Source organism: Lissotriton helveticus, chromosome 1_1 (assembly GCF_964261635.1).
Source record: "Lissotriton helveticus chromosome 1_1, aLisHel1.1, whole genome shotgun sequence".
Lineage (NCBI taxonomy): Eukaryota > Metazoa > Chordata > Amphibia > Caudata > Salamandridae > Lissotriton > Lissotriton helveticus.
The window spans coordinates 86574723-86590428 of NC_136057.1; the positions used below are offsets into that span (position 1 = coordinate 86574723).

At 52.0% G+C, this 15706-nt stretch overlaps 1 protein-coding gene across 1 annotated transcript in view; it reads left to right on the forward strand.

The window, feature by feature from the left end:
- The first annotated feature begins 244 nt into the window (after positions 1-244).
- LOC144753562 (uncharacterized) overlaps positions 245-15706 on the forward strand; it is a 256527-nt gene continuing 241065 nt past the window's right edge. The window contains 1 exon segment of the mRNA XM_078641237.1: positions 245-320. The gene's annotated coding sequence lies outside the window, so the exon portion shown is untranslated.

Here is a 15706-nt window from a genome sequence, read left to right on the forward strand (position 1 = left end):
GCTCTCTGATGCACATGAACCACATCAGAACAGCAAGACCGAACCAATGCACCTTGAGGCACTCAGTCCAGAGCGCGGCTATAAGCTAGAACCACCGAGTCCTGAGGACTACGATCAGAACTACAAGCAAGAACCACTGCACCCTGAGAATCAAGATGAGAACTCTGACCTACAACCAACATGTGCTGATGCGCAGGGCCCATCTGGATCCTCATCCTTCCTGCCACAGAATGTTCCTGATAATGATGGAGCTATCGCTAGAGACCCACTGGAGAGAGGAAATACAGACGCAGATGGATTGCTGCTCAAAGCCATCCCAGGTATTTGTTTCACACTGAATTAACATGCAGAATGTCTACTCACTTGTACAGTTCTGAGGGAATGTAGCATAAAATATCTCCAAAGTGGATCTTTCCAGATTTTTAGTAAGACCTGCAGAGGGCCAAATCTGAGTTGTGTGGACTGGTATCTTTGGGGGCGGGGCCTTGAGTCCACCAGAAGCGGTTATGTACCTAGTATCGCCTTTCTTTTCGCAAAGGAGTTTCTCCTTCTCGTTCAGTGATCGGCTAAGAATTGGGACTCTGCACAAGAAAAATGACAAGAATTCTAGACTGTGCATGAGACGCCCCTATCCGGGCACAGGACCTCTGAGGAATTAGTGGCAGAATCAGTGATTTCAATCGAAGCTCCACGATACTCACCATCCCCTAAGTGTGAGATGAAAGTGAGGTGTTATTCACCGAGAGTAACAGTGGCCTTTTTTGTTGCTAGTGCAAACTAAAGCACTTTCGAGATGGGGCTGGGTCTATGTGATGTGTGAGTGCCCAGAATATAAGAGGATTTCTGGGTCAGTCAGGGTCTGCTGCTTAGGAGGAGAGGAAGGCAGTGTGAAGAAGACAAGTGATCTGTAAGTCAGGTCTGTAGTGGTGGAATGTGTAGGGTAAGGTCTGTGGCATCCCAGAGCCTTCGATAAGAAGTGGTCTATTCTGTGGTGTGTAGGTACATGTACATAGAACTGGGGGGCCTGCAGGTCAGAGAGGGCCAGTTGTATTATAACATAATACATCATGTAGAACAACGTACAAGTTCAAAGAGGTTTCAAGATTAAGTGTGGTCTGTAGGGTTATGTGCACAGTACAAGGTGGTCTGAATATCAAGCCGGGTTATTTGTATTACAGTATACAGGATAGGGTGATATATTTCATTATGTTTATTTGATCTAATATGGGCCCCATTATAAGGCCTTAGCTATGTCTGCCATTTTGTCTCCTATTACATTTCCCTCACTTTTTCCTCCCTCCAAGTCAGCAATATCAGCGATAAAACAAACTCTGCTGAAGGGTGGGTGAAGTAAATGGTGATTGCTCTGAGATATATGGAATTACTGTGGAAATTCGGCATCTGATTCCCCCAGTCATTCCAGAGTACTATGATTGCATACGATTATTGGCTCTGTGATCATGTTTATGCGACCAATAGCTTTACGATATCACATGTATCTTTTGAAGGTCAATTCATCTTTCTTCCTTCTTTAGATAGCTATTGTGTCTTAGCCCCTCTTTAGACACTTCAGTGCATATTACGAAGTCCAAATCATGCAAGTTTCTGCCTCTCTGCACAAAATGGTGCAGTACAGTGTGTTGCGATAAGCTGTAAGCATAGCCCTGACAGCATCGTCCACTTTGATACCCGCCCTGAAAAAAAAAACCCTGATTGGCCAATCTGTGCATCCTCCCTGCTTGGCCATTACTCTGTGGGTGATGAAGTCAAGCACATTTTTGCTTGACACCAGTTCCATCCAAATACTCAAGACAAATTGTACACCATTATCCGATACCAATTCACCCAGAAAACCCTCTCTGCCATGTACAAACCGTACTTGCAACCAATTTGACATGTAGTCCACAAGCACAATGACAAATTTTTGATGTACAGGAAGCATCTGAAACAGACCTAAAAACAAACAAAACAAAACAAACTTTTACCCCCACCCACACACACACACACACACACAGTCTTTACCCAGCCAACAAATACTTGCTGCAGTACATTCCACATCCTCAAAGTCATTCTTTTTGTTCTTATGTTCCACATCTTCCTGCCCTCAGGGCAGTCGAGGCAAGCAATCAGTATTATTGTTCCTCTCTCCTGCAGTGTGTTCGACCTCAAAATGATGTTTCAAAAGTTGTAAACTTAACCTCACCAACCTGGCAGTAGCCTGCTGGTGTTCACATTATTACCATTCAAAAGAGGTTTATTATCAGTTCATATTCTGAACTTGTTCCCACACAAGGATGACTTAAACTTTTCAGTTGCCCTCGTGCAGTCCTACATCCCACGCTCACTGGTCGAGTGTTTACGTTCATGTTGTCGCAGTGTGTGTGATGCCATTGCACATTCCTCATTTCCTTTGCCTTGAGTCACTACAGCACCATTGCCAATGCTACCAGTATCATCAGTGATAGAGCACTCATTGCCTGGTAGATATAGACTCGGAAGTGCTGCATTGAGCAGTTTTCCTCTAATCTCTGCAAATGCAACGTCCTGTCCCCAACCCCAGATAAATCAAACCTTCTTATTGAAAAGGTTGTGAAGTGGTTCAGCAATCACCGCAACATTTTCAGTACATTTTGAATAAAATTCATACATTCCTGTGAGTAGGACCCCGAGAGTAGGGCCCTGAACCCCCGTTACCGGTCCTGGAAACCGGAGATGCCACGAAAACCAGGGGGCGGCAAGGGTTAACCTGTTGCACCGGACCTCACCTTGCAGGAAGAAGGAGGTGGCTTTACGGAGAAGGACCAATCAGGAAGGCCGACAAGAAAAGAAAAGGCAGAGACTGAAGATGCGGAGAGACCCGATGAGGAGGAGGCCGGAGTGTGCATCGAGTTGTAGCAGCAGGATGCCGGAGGAGAGAAGAGGGAAGAGACGCTGAGAAAACGGGACGAAGACGGCAATGATAACCCGGACGAAGGAGAGGAGTGGAGCGAGGATGGGTGGATCCCCACCAACCCCAGGAGGTGCGAAAACGCTGCCGCAGCTCAGGAGAGCTGCGGCTAGGACAGTGAGCGAACCGGGCCAAGTGAGGGCATCAAGTTAGAAGGGGAGAGCATATTGAGGCACAGGGAGGAAGTCAAAGGGTGGTTGTACTGCAGCAAGCTAGAAGGGGAGAGCATATTGAGGCACAGGGAGGAAGTCAAAGGGTGGTTGTACTGCAGCAAGCTAGAAGGGGAGAGCATATTGAGGCACAGGGAGGAAGTCAAGGGGTGATTGTACTGCACCAAGCTAGAAGGGGAGAGCATATTGAGGCACAGGGAGGAAGTCAAAGGGTGGTTGTACTGCAGCAAGCTAGAAGGGGAGGGCATATTGAGGACCAGGGACGAAGTCAAGGGGTGTTTGTACTGCACCAAGCTAGAAGGGGAGAGCATATTGAGGCACAGGGAGGAAGTCTAGGGGTGGTTGTACTGCACCAAAGTAAACCACATATTGTCTTTTCTTTCATGAGGATATTTCCTTGGTTTCTGCCTTTATTTTTCTTTCACCGTTTAGTTACCGATGTCTTGGGCTATTACTCATCTCTGGTGATTCTCTTCCTATAACTACTGAGTGACTCGGCTTGAATTACCTACACGGGGGGCATTAAGCCCATGGCCATATTAAATAGGCGTTAATTGTAATTGTAATTTATATTTGTATAGCGCATTATCACCAACAGTCTCTAAGCGCTTTGAGAGAGGGGCCTGCTTAGGTTAGGGGTGGGGAGATGGTACTTTACTGTGAGCCCCAGGCTTCCTTGAACAGGAGGGTTTTGAGTTGTTTCCTAAAAGGTGACAAGGACTGTTCCTTACGGAGGTTGTCAGGCAGTCTGTTCCAGATCTGTGGAATGATAGACGAGAAGGCTCTGCCTCCCATGGAAGACAGGCGGGAGCGGGGGCAGACCAGCATCCTGGCTTCCGAGGATCGAAGTACTCTGGATGGGGCGTAGTTAGTTAGGCTGTTTCTGATATAAGTCGGTGCCTTGCCATAGATGGCTTTATGTGCAATGCACAGGCCTTTGAACTTAATCCTCTGTCTGATGGGGAGCCAATGTAGTTGGCGCAGAAGGGGGGAGGCATGAGTGCGACGTGGGACTTTAAACACAAGCCGTGACGCGTCGTTCATAGTGGTCTGAAGTCTGGCCAATTGCTAATCTGGGAGTCCTAGGTAGAGCGAATTACCATAATCCAGTTGGGATAGGATAAGTGCTACTACCACTCGTTTGAGGGTCTCAAAGGTGAGTAGCTGGGCCAATTTTCGCAACTGCCTAATTATATTAGAACAAGCCCCGACTGTGGTGGATACCTGTGGAGCCAAGGTTAGTTTGTTGTCAATTTTTATTCCCAGGCTTTGAACTACCAAAGCTGGCTCTGGGTATTTGCCCAAATCGGGTGGCCAGAAAAGACAGTTCCAGGGGTTGGCGTCATTGGTGACGGCCAGCACCTCCGTCTTATCTGGATTGGTCTTGAGGTGGTTGGCCGACATCCAATTGATTGTGAATTTTAGGATGTTCTGTACTTTCTGGTGAGCTGGTAGGGCGTTGTCTATCCGAATAATAATTTGGGTGTCATCTGCGTAGTTGTATATCTGGCACTCCAGCTGGTTGAGGGCAGCTATCAGGGGCTGGAGGTAAGCATTGAATAGAAGGGGAGACAGTGCGGATCCCTGGGGGACTCCTCATGGGAGGGTGCCTGACCTGGATACTGCATCCCCCAGCTGCACTCTCTGAGAGCGATCTTTCAGGAAGGATGCAGGCCATGTCATTGCTGTGCCCTGCACCCCGAGGTCAGACATCCACGACAGAAGTACCTCGTGATTCACGGTATCAAAAGCCGCGGATAGGTCTAACAAAATCAGGGCGCGGGGTCCCTTGAGTCAGCCCTCAGTCTCAAATCATCCAGGACTGCCAGCATCACTAGTTCGGTACTGTGGCGAGGCCGGAAACCAGCCTGATTGAATTGCAGAAGATCGTTATCCTCTAGATGATGAGCTAGATAGGCAAGGACGTGCTGTTCGAGGACTTTGGCAAGGAAAGGGAGCTGGGAAATCGTGCGAAAATTTTTCAGATTTTTAATGTCGGCCCCAGGTTTTTTCAAGAGGGGAATCACACGCGCCTCCTTGAAATCACTCAGGACCACTCCTGTTTCCAGAGACATGTTCAGGAGTGATAGAATCTCACCTTCGATCTCGGGGAGGGCCATCTTGTAGATCCTGGGTGGGCAGGGATAGGCTGGGGAACCAGACTTCACACGTCCAAAAAGTGGCCCCAAGGCCTCGTGCGAAAGCGGGGGGAAAGACGTAAGGGCTAGTTCTGAGGGATGGCCGATGGAGACTGGGTTTAGCGAGCAAGTAAGCTTAGAGGTGTTCTCGATAGTTGTCAGAAGGTCCTCCACTTTGGAGGTGAAGAAGGTTTGGAACTTATCGCAGTCCTCTATGTTAAAGGCGGGCTTCTGCTCTTTGACCTGTCGAAGTTCCTTCAGCACTTTAAACGTTTCTTTATGCGTATTAGAAGCTGACGCAATCTTATTTTCATAAAAGGTCGCTTTCTCAGTCTGTATTGCATTTTTATATGTTGTAAAGACTTCAAGATAGTGTGAGAGGGCGGAGGGGTCATATGCTTTTCGCCAGGCTCTTTCCCCTTGGCGAAGCTGTTGTTTCAGACTGCGTAGATTTTCGTTGAACCACGGGGCCCCTTTCCCCTTATCTTTAATCCTTTCCCTACGTGCGGGTGCTAATCTGTCGATAGCACGATTAATTCTTTCTGCCTGGGCACGGTTTTTTGCATTGATGTCTCCAGAAGGGTAGTCTGGCGAGCAGGACAGTCTAAGGGCAGGGGCAAGGCCGTCTGCACTGATTTTGTTCCAGCTTCTAATTACTCTCCAGCTGGGGGAAGGTTGGGAACCTAATTTAGGGGGTTGAATGGTGCCATAGATGATTGAGTGATCGGACCAAGCACAGGGTTGGATGACAGGGGGGCTGGTAAGAGGCAGTGAGGCCCATACTAGATCCAGGGTGTGACCTTTTGCATGGGTAGGGCCAATGATGGATTGACTCAGTCCTAGAGCGGTCAGAGCCTCATCTAAGAGGTTGGCTTGACTCTCTTTGGGAGAAGCTTCCCAGTGGAAGTTAAAGTCGCCCAGTATAAGTAGGCATAGGTAGCGGGAGCATAGCTAGCCACTTAACAAACTTGGGGGATGTTTTCAGGGGACGGTACACGACTATGGCAGTGACACATCGTGAGGGAGAATGGAGTTTAACCCCTAACACTTCCGCCCCTTCGATGCTTTCCGTGAGCAGGGTCTCGGCTTTCAGGGATTTCTTTGTACAGCACAGCCACCCCTCCCCCGCGTGTGCTGCCTGGCCTGTTGTGATAGAGGGCAGCGTTGTTAGGCGGGATAACGGCTACAAGGTCGGGGGTTGATGAATCTTCCAGCCAGGTCTCCGAGAGGCCCAAGAAGTCGATTGTCTCATCTTCTAGCAGGGTAAAAACCTCTAGATGATGTTTTTGGAGTGAACGGGTGTTTAGCGAAGCGAAGGTGAGGGTCGGGGATGGTTTTTGGAGGGTAGCAGCCCTCCGCGGTGGGTCAAAGGCCTTTGGGGGGGGCCTTAGTAGTCCCTCTGCATTGAGGTGGGTAGCTACCTTGTAGTTCAGTGGTGCCGGTAGACTTTTTAACTAGTGCAGGTCGAAGAAACTGTACTGTATGCCCCGGGCAGGGGGACTGGCCCCTGGGCCCGGAGGGGCGTGGACGGGCGCAGACGGGCTTGCCTTTGGTGCGCCGCCGGCATGCCCACTGTGCGCACGCGCTGCGTGCTTGATCCAGTGTGAAAGATATAGGCAAAGTCACCACCCACCCGCCAATCAGCCCTGCTGTGCAGCGGCTGTCAATCCCCAGCACTAGACCGGTAACCAACCAGATGTGCTTCCACCGGGGTGCGTCATGAGGTGGGAAGTTAAGATGATGCGCCAACACTGTAAGAAATACTTTACTTTAAAAACTCTTAGATCAGTTAAAAAGTAAAAATAACACACTGTGCAAATTCGCGGTAGCAGCAATTTCAGTATCGTTTTTTTTTTTTAAAAGAAGCAACGAGCGTAGCAGCAAGACATTCAGCCTACCACGCCTGAGCAGGGCTCTATCGCCCCCCTCTTCATGCACAACGTGGTGTGGTGACGGGCACTTTCCCATCTCCTGACCTAGTAATTTTCCGAGAACCTGAGTCTCGTTGTCCTTTTTTTGTTCTTTTACTTTCAAGCCATCTGGGGACGGACAGGAACACACACCAGAAGAGACTCTCCGACCACCCGCCAGGACAGCAGCTCAAGAAGAACTAATGATTTTCTCTACAAACTACAAATAAACCAGAACAATTGATATACACCTAAAGCCTCCTAGCTTCTATTTCCGCCCATCCCTCCCACAATTTCCTTAAACTCAAGTTGTTGGTCACAGTGTTTTGGAACATGTATTTTAGTGACTGTCAACAGGCCAGGCCATAGTGAAATCTCTTTAGCTGAAACCACATGCCCAAATTATTCATCCAATCATACATTTATCTCTTTTTTGTGTTTTAAATCTCAAACCTCTTTTCAGGAAGGTTCTCAAGATATTCTAAGAGTACGCATATGCTTATCTAAATCTTTGCCGAAAATCAAAGCATTGTTTTGGAAAACCAAAACTTCAGAGAGACCATTCACCTCCTCTGCCATCCTTCTTTGGAACATGGCTGCTGCAGGGGCCAGACCAAATGGCATTGTGTAATACTGATTTATTCCATCAGGAACTACAAATGTCATCATCTGTCTTCATATCCAATGATGAGAAGATGTTTGCTCTAGCAAGTGTTGTCATTTCATCTATTATCAATCAATCAATCAATCATTTTTAAAGCGCACTACATACCCGCGAGGGTCTCAAGGTGCTGGGGGGCGCTACTAATCGAATAGCCAGGTCTTGAGTATCCTTCTGAAGGTCAGCAGGTTTTGGGTAAGTCGTAGGCTCAGTGGGAGGTTGTTCCATGTCTTGGTGGCGAGGTGGGAGAAGGATCTCCCACCGGTGGTTGTTCTTCAGATGCGCGGGACGGTGGGGAGTGAGAGGTCGTTGGAGGTACGCTGGCGGTGGGGGATGTAGAAGGAGAGCCGTCTGTTGAGGTTGGCTGGGCCAGTCTTGTGGAGTACCTTGTGTGCGTGGGTGAGGAGCTTGAAGGATATCCTCTTGTTGACGGGGAGCCAGTGCAGGTTTCTCAGGTGGGGGGTGATGTCGCCGTGGCGTCTTACGTCGAGGATCAGTCGTGCTGAGGCGTTTTGGATGCGTAGTAGTCGTTTGATGAGCTTGGTCGGGGCTCCCGCGTAGAGGGCGTTTTGGTAGTTGAGTCTGCTGCTGATGAGGGCCTGGGTGACTGTCTTTCTTGTATCTGTCGGGATCCATCTGTTGATCTTGCGGAGCACGCGGAGGGTGTTGAGGCAGGAGGAGGAGATGGCATTGACTTGCTTGGTCATTGAGAGCGTTGAGTCGAGGACCTCGTCAGAGCCGGTCGCTCCACCCGCCGCGTGGCCCATCCTGAGTGTGCCCGGTCTCCGCTGCCAGTAATTGTATTTGCTTCACTGTTGTGCCAGTATTCATATTTGTATTTCTAGTTCGCGTCCACTGTTGTGCCCCTGATTTCGTTTTCGTTGCTTCCACTGTTGTGCCCCTGATTCTTTTTGTGCTTCTACCGCCGTTTTCTCCCGCTGTTCCACCCCGTTCCCCGCTCCCTGCCGCTGCTCTCCCGCGGCCCCACCCCCGTTTCCTTCTGTTCACTGCTCCCCTCCCCACTCGCCACCCCGCTCCCACCTCCCAGCTGCTCCTCCCTCCCACTGGATACTTAGGGTGGTGTCCGCGAGGCGGGGTGCTGTGACCGACCTGACCTCGTCAGAGCCGGTCGCTCCACCCGCCGCGTGGCCCATCCTGAGTGTGCCCGGTCTCCGCTGCCAGTAATTGTATTTGCTTCACTGTTGTGCCAGTATTCGTATTTGTATTTGTATTTCGCGTCCACTGTTGTGCCCCTGATTTCGTTTTCGTTGCTTCCACTGTTGTGCCCCTGATTCTTTTTGTGCTTCTACTGCCGTTTTCTCCCGCTGTTCCACCCCGCTCCCCGCTCCCTGCCGTTGCTCTCCCACGGCCCCACCCCCATTTCCTTCTGTTCACCGCTTCCCTCCCCACTCGCCACCCCGCTCCCGCCTCCCAGCTGCTCCTCCCTCGTTCCACCCCCCCCACTCTCCATTTATGGCAGAGTCCGCACGTACGCGCAGCGATCACGCGCAGCGGGTGCGCCGATGGTGCACCGAAGGCGCGCCAAAGGCAAGCCCGTCTACGCTCGTCCGCGCCTTGACCGAGCCCAGCGCCAGGAACCCTGGATCATGTCGCTGCCAATGCACCCGACGAACATACGACGCTGCCACCCTCCACGCTCTCAACGCCGGCCGAACACCCACCTGCTACCGAGACACCCCGAAACTCACCCATGGACCCTTCACCTGCCAAGCCTGCACATACACCTGCCTCCGGACCTGCACCGCACCCGCCAAACCGAGCACCAGCAGCAACCACCTCAAGTGCATCCTGCTCAACACCCGCTCCGTCCACAGACACGCCGTCGAATTCTGGAACCTGCTCGACACAACATCACCAGACGTCGCCTTCCTCACGGAAACCTGGATGAACGCCTCCTCAGCACCCGACATCGCCATCGCCATCGCCATCCCAGACGGATACAAGTTCATCCGGAGGGACCGCGTCAACCAGACGGGAGGAGGAATCGCCATCGTACACAAGAACACCATCCGCATCACAACCAACTCCGGCGACACCCCGACCGCCACTGAACACCTCCACTTCAAGATACAAACCGACCCCAAGACCACCCTCAGAGGCACCCTCATCTACAGACCCCCGGGACCATGCACACAATTCAGCGAAGACATCGCAGACTTCATCCGCCCACACGCCCTCCCATCCACCGACTACATCCTCCTAGGGGACCTCAACTTCCACCTGGAGAACATCAAGGACAGCAACACCACCACCCTGCTGGACAACCTCGCCAACCTAGGACTCAAGCAACTGGTGAACACCGCCACCCACTACGCCGGCCACACGCTTGACCCAGTCTTCTCCTCCAGCAAACACGTCTCCTTCAGCCACTCCACCGGACTCCATTGGACTGACCACAGCTGCGTCCACTTCAGCTTCAGAAGAACCACGACCCACCACCACCCCTAGCAGCCCCTCGCAGGAACTGGAACAAGATCCCCGCCGACAAGCTCACCACCTCCCTCAGCAGGAACCCCCCCGTCAGCACAGCGGACCCCAACGAAGCAGCCAACAACCTCACACAGTGGATCACCGACTGCGCAGACGAACTCGCACCACTAAAGACCCCTCCCAACAGACCCGGCAGCAAGAAAGCCTCATGGTTCACCGACAAACTTAAGAACTCCAAGAAGAACTGCCGCACCCTCGAGATGGCCTGGCGCAAAGACCAGACCACAGACAACATGACTTCCCTCAAGAACGCCACCTGCAAACACCACCAGCTGATCCACACCACCAAGAAAACAGCATTCAGAGAACGACTGGACAACAACGCCCACAATAGCAAGGAACTCTTCAGCATCGTCAAAGACCTCTCCAACCCTAGCGCCGGAAACAACAACATCGCTCCCTCGCAAGACCTCTGCGACTCACTCGCCTCATTCTTTCACCGCAAGATCGCCAAAATACACAACAGCTTCGGCGCACCAACCATGCACCCCACCACCGAACCAACGCCCCCCACCATCACCCTCCGCGTCTGGACCCCAGTCAGCACCGAAGACACCATCAGCACGATGACCACCATCCACTCCGGATCTCCAACCGACCCCTGCCCCCACCACGTCTTCAACAAGGCCAACTCCACCATCGCACCCAAACTCTGGGACATCATCAACACCTCCTTCAACACTGCCACCTTCCCCAAGAGCTGGAAGCACGCCGAGATCAACGCCCTCCTGAAAAAGCCAACAGCTGACCCCACCGACCTTAAGAACTTCCGCCCCATCTCGCTCCTCCCTTTTCCGGCCAAGGTCATCGAGAAGACCGCCAACAGACAGCTTGCCGCCTTCCTTGAGACGAATGGATCCCTCGACCACTCACAGTCCGGCTTCCGAGCCAACCACAGCACCGAGACCGCCCTCATCTCAGCCACAGATGACATCAGATCCCTGCTCGACAACAGAGAAACGGCGGCCCTCATCCTCCTGGACCACTCCGCTGCATTCAACACTATCTGCCACCACACCCTAGTGCAGCGCCTCAACAACACCGGAATCCAAGAAAAGGCACTGGAATGGATCATCTCGTTTCTCACCGGAAGAACCCAGAGAGTCCGCCTCCCCCCGTTCAGATCAGAGGCCACCAAAGTCATCTGCGGCGTACCACAGGGATCATCACTCAGCCCCACTCTCTTCAACATCTACATGAGCCCCCTCGCAGCCATTGCACGCCAACACAACCTCAACATCATCTCCTACGCCGACAACACCCAGCTGATCCTCGCCCTCACCAACGACCCTGCCAGAACCAGCCTACACGAAGGGATGAAAGATGTCGCCGACTGGATGAAGAACAGCCGCCTGAAACTGAACTCAGACAAGACGGAAGTCCTCATCCTGGGATCATCACCCTCCGCCTGGGACGACTCCTGGTGGCCTCCTGCCCTGGGCTCCACTCCCAAGCCAACGGACCACGCACGCAACCTGGGCTTCATCCTGGACTCCTCCCTCTCGATGACCAGACAAGTCAACGCCGTCTCATCATCTTGCTTCAACACCCTGCGCATGCTCCGTAAGATCTTCCAATGGATCCCCACCGAAACCAGGAAGACGGTCACCCAGGCACTCGTCACCAGCCGACTCGACTACGGAAATACCCTCTACGCCGGAACCACAGCCAAACTTCAGAAAAGGCTCCAACGCATCCAGAACGCCTCCGCACGACTCGTCCTGGACATCCCCAGACACAGCCACATCTCCGGCCACCTTAGAGACCTGCACTGGCTCCCCGTCAACAAGAGGATCACGTTCAGACTCCTCACCCACGCACACAAATCGCTCCACGACCTGGGCCCCAGGTACCTCAACAACCGACTGACCTTCCACACGCCCACCCGCCTGCTACGATCAACCAACCTCGCCTCGCCACCGTTCCACGCATCCGCAGAGCCACCGCCGGAGGAAGATCCTTCTCCTACCTGGCAGCCAAGTCATGGAACTCCCTCCCCACCCACCTTCGGCGAAACCAGGACCATCTCGCCTTCAGGAAGCAACTCAAGACCGGCTTTTCGAGCAGTAACGGACCACTCCCCCCCAGCGCCTTGAGACCCTCCAGAGTGAGTAGCGCGCTTTACAAATGCTATGATTGATTGATTGATTGAGGATGATTCCCAGGTTGGGTGCGTGGTCGGTGGGTGTCGGGGCTGCCCACAGTGCCGTTGGCCACCACGAGTCGTCCCAGGCTGAAGAGTTGGAGCTGAGGATGAGGACCTCCGTCTTGTCTGAGTTCAGCTTCAGACGGCTGGTCTTCATCCAGTCGGCGATGACCTTCATTCCTTCGTGGAGGTTGGCTTTGGCGGTGATGGGGTCCTAGGTGAGGGAGAGGATCAGCTGAATGTCATCGGCGTAGGATATTATGTTGAGGTTGTGCTGTTGGTCTACGTGTGCGAGCGGGGCCATGTAAATGTTGAACAGCGTCAGGCTGAGGGAGGATCCCTGGGGTATGCCACAGATGATCTCGGAAGCTTTGGAACGGAATGGGGGAGGCGGACGCTCTGGGTTCTGCTGGAGACGAAGGAGGTGGTCCATTCCAGAGCCTTGTCTCGGATCCCTGCGGCGTGGAGGCGTGCGCGTAGTGTGCGGTGGCAGACGGTGTTGAAGGTGGCAGAGAGGTCTAAGAGGATGAGTGCTGCGGTCTCGCCATTGTCCAGCAGGGTCCTGATGTCGTCGGTCGCGGCGATGCGGGCAGTCTCAGTGCTGTGGTTTCTGCGGAACCCTGACTGGGAAGGGTCCTGGATTCTGTTTTCTTCGAGGTATCGGGTTAGCTGTCTGTTGACTGTTTTCTTGATGACCTTGGCCGGGAAGGGAAGCAGAGATGGGCCGGAAGTTCTTGAGGTCTCTTGGGTCTGCCTTAGGTTTCTTGAGTAGGGCGTTGATCTCGGCGTGTTTCCAGATCTCTGGGAAGGTCGCGGTCTCGAGGGGGAGATTGATGACGTTGCGCAGGTGGGGTGTGATGGAGCTGCTTGCTCTGTTGAAGACGTGGTGCGGGAATGGGTCTGACGGAGAGCCAGAGTGGATTGAGCGCATGGTCTTAATGGTGTCATCGATGCTCACGCTGGCCCAGGCTAACAGGGGGTCATGGTCGATGGTGTACGGAGGGTCAGTAGTGTTGCTGTCTGTTGGGGTTGTTTGGGTGTTGAAGCTGTCGTGGATGTCTGCTATCTTGCGGTGGAAGAAGGTGGCGAGGGAGTTGCACAGGGCTTGCGACGATGGGATGTTGTAGGTGTTTGAGCTGGGGATTGAGAGTTCCTTCACGATGTTGAAGAGCTCCTTGCTATTGTGTGCGTTGTTGTTGAGGCGGTCTTTGAAGGAGGTCGCCCTGATGAGGTGGTGGTGGTTGCAGATGGTGTCCTTGTGTGCTGCGTGGCTGTCCGGAGTTTGTTCTAGTTTTCCGGAGTTTGTTCTAGTTGTCTAGTTTCCGGCAGGCTTGCTTGGACGCTAAGAGTTCTGGGGTGAACCAACTGGCCCTCTTGCTGGTATCTCTGTGGGGGGGTTTCTTCAGCGGGGCGAGGGTGTTGGCGCACTCCTCGATCCAGCGTCTGAGGCTGTGGGCAGCGTCGTCTGTGTTCGAGGGTTCGGTGGGTGGGCTGAGAGCGAGGTTTGCGTGTAGTTGGTCTTCGCTGATTTTGCTCTAGCAGCGGCGGGGGATCTGTTGGGTGCAGTGGTGTGTGGTGGGTTTCTGGAAGGCAAAGTGGATGCAGCGGTGGTCAGTCCAGAGGAGTTCGGTGGTGTGGCTGATGGAGACGTACGGGCTTGAGGAGAAGACGGGGTCGAGCGTGTGGCCGGTGGAGTGGGTGGGCATTGTGACGAGTTGCTCCAGTCCGAGGTTAGCGAGGTTATCGATCAGATCTATTATGGTTAAAGGATGATGTAGGACAGTGCTCTTTTTGTATGGTCACCCCTGTAACCCTACACTTTTTTCCCAATGCTGATGGCTTTGACTCTGAAAGAGCACAGAGACCTGCTAACCAGACCCCTGAGCCTGTGCTCTCTCCCAAAAACTGTTACATGTGAATTGGTAACCCCAGTTGGCAAGGACTTTAACCCGCTTGTAAGTCACTGGTATGTGGTACCTGTGGTACCCGGGGCAGGGCCATTAAAGAGATCATTAGGGCCTGAAGCTCTATTTGTGCCACCCGAGTGACCCAACTAATCTGATGTTAGCAGGTCTGCCATTACAGACTGCGGAAGCAGTGCAAACCTCTCAGACTCGACTTTGTTTTCCATGGCATCTTTCTTTCTCTGTCGCTGTTGGTCTTTTCTGCTGTCTACCTCTATCATTTCAACTAACTTTTCATCTCTATCTTTCCATACCTTGTCTCTGCCTCTCTCTGTGCCCCAGAATCTCTGTCTTTTTCTCTGCGCCTGTGTCTGCCTCTTTTCTGCTTTTCCACTCTCTCTCTTCCACTGATGGTGTCTGCCTCTTTCAATGCCCCAGTCTCTGCCTCTCTCTTTATCTTTCATTTATGGCCGTGGCGTGGCCTGCCAGATCCAAAAACAAACCACAGTAATATTTCCTTGCAGTTAAACAGCACTCCCATGCAACAACTTCACGTCGCACAAACGGAAACACGCTGGGGTTAGTTCCAGCAAACGAGAAGAATATCCTCTTGCCTATTTATAATTCTTGGTCTGTGGATTTAGCACTTTATTCTGAAAATAATTAGGAAAGTAGCAATTTAGTGCAAATGCAATAAAAGCAGGGGGTGCAAAGTCAGATTTGCTTGCCTGAAAAATAATTCGTTTTAATACCCCAAACAGCTGTGTCAAAGCTTTTCCTGTTGAGCGAAGAGAAAATAAAATGTGAAGATCAAGTTTTTTTAAGTAGCTTTTTTTAGTCTATGCTGCCCAGCATTAGTAAAGCCTATTGGTCCAAACAGCGAGGCCTATTGTCTGTGCCAATGCTTGTTTTAATTGGGCTCTGGATCCGCGAATCCCCACCGATTCACACGGGGGGTGCACGCTGAGCGGCGTGGTGGATCCTCCTGTGGCAAAAATACAATGTTTTTGGGCAATTTCCTTCCCAAGAGGTGTCCCCCACAGACCCCTACATAAGTCCCATGGGGTCAGGATACACCTATCCTGATCCCTCATTCCAGCCAGACAATCACAGCATTGCTGTTGGTGCGCCCAAGATATACATACATCTTTTAGAACTCCAAAACTACTCAACAGATTTACACCAAATTACAAAGAACTCTTTCTGGACCAAGATCTAGATTTCAGCCAAATCTGGTGTAATTCCGTTTAGCGGTTTGGGCTGTAGTCCTGTCAAAAATCCTATGGGAATTTGCATGGGGAAAATATCATTTGGGACAC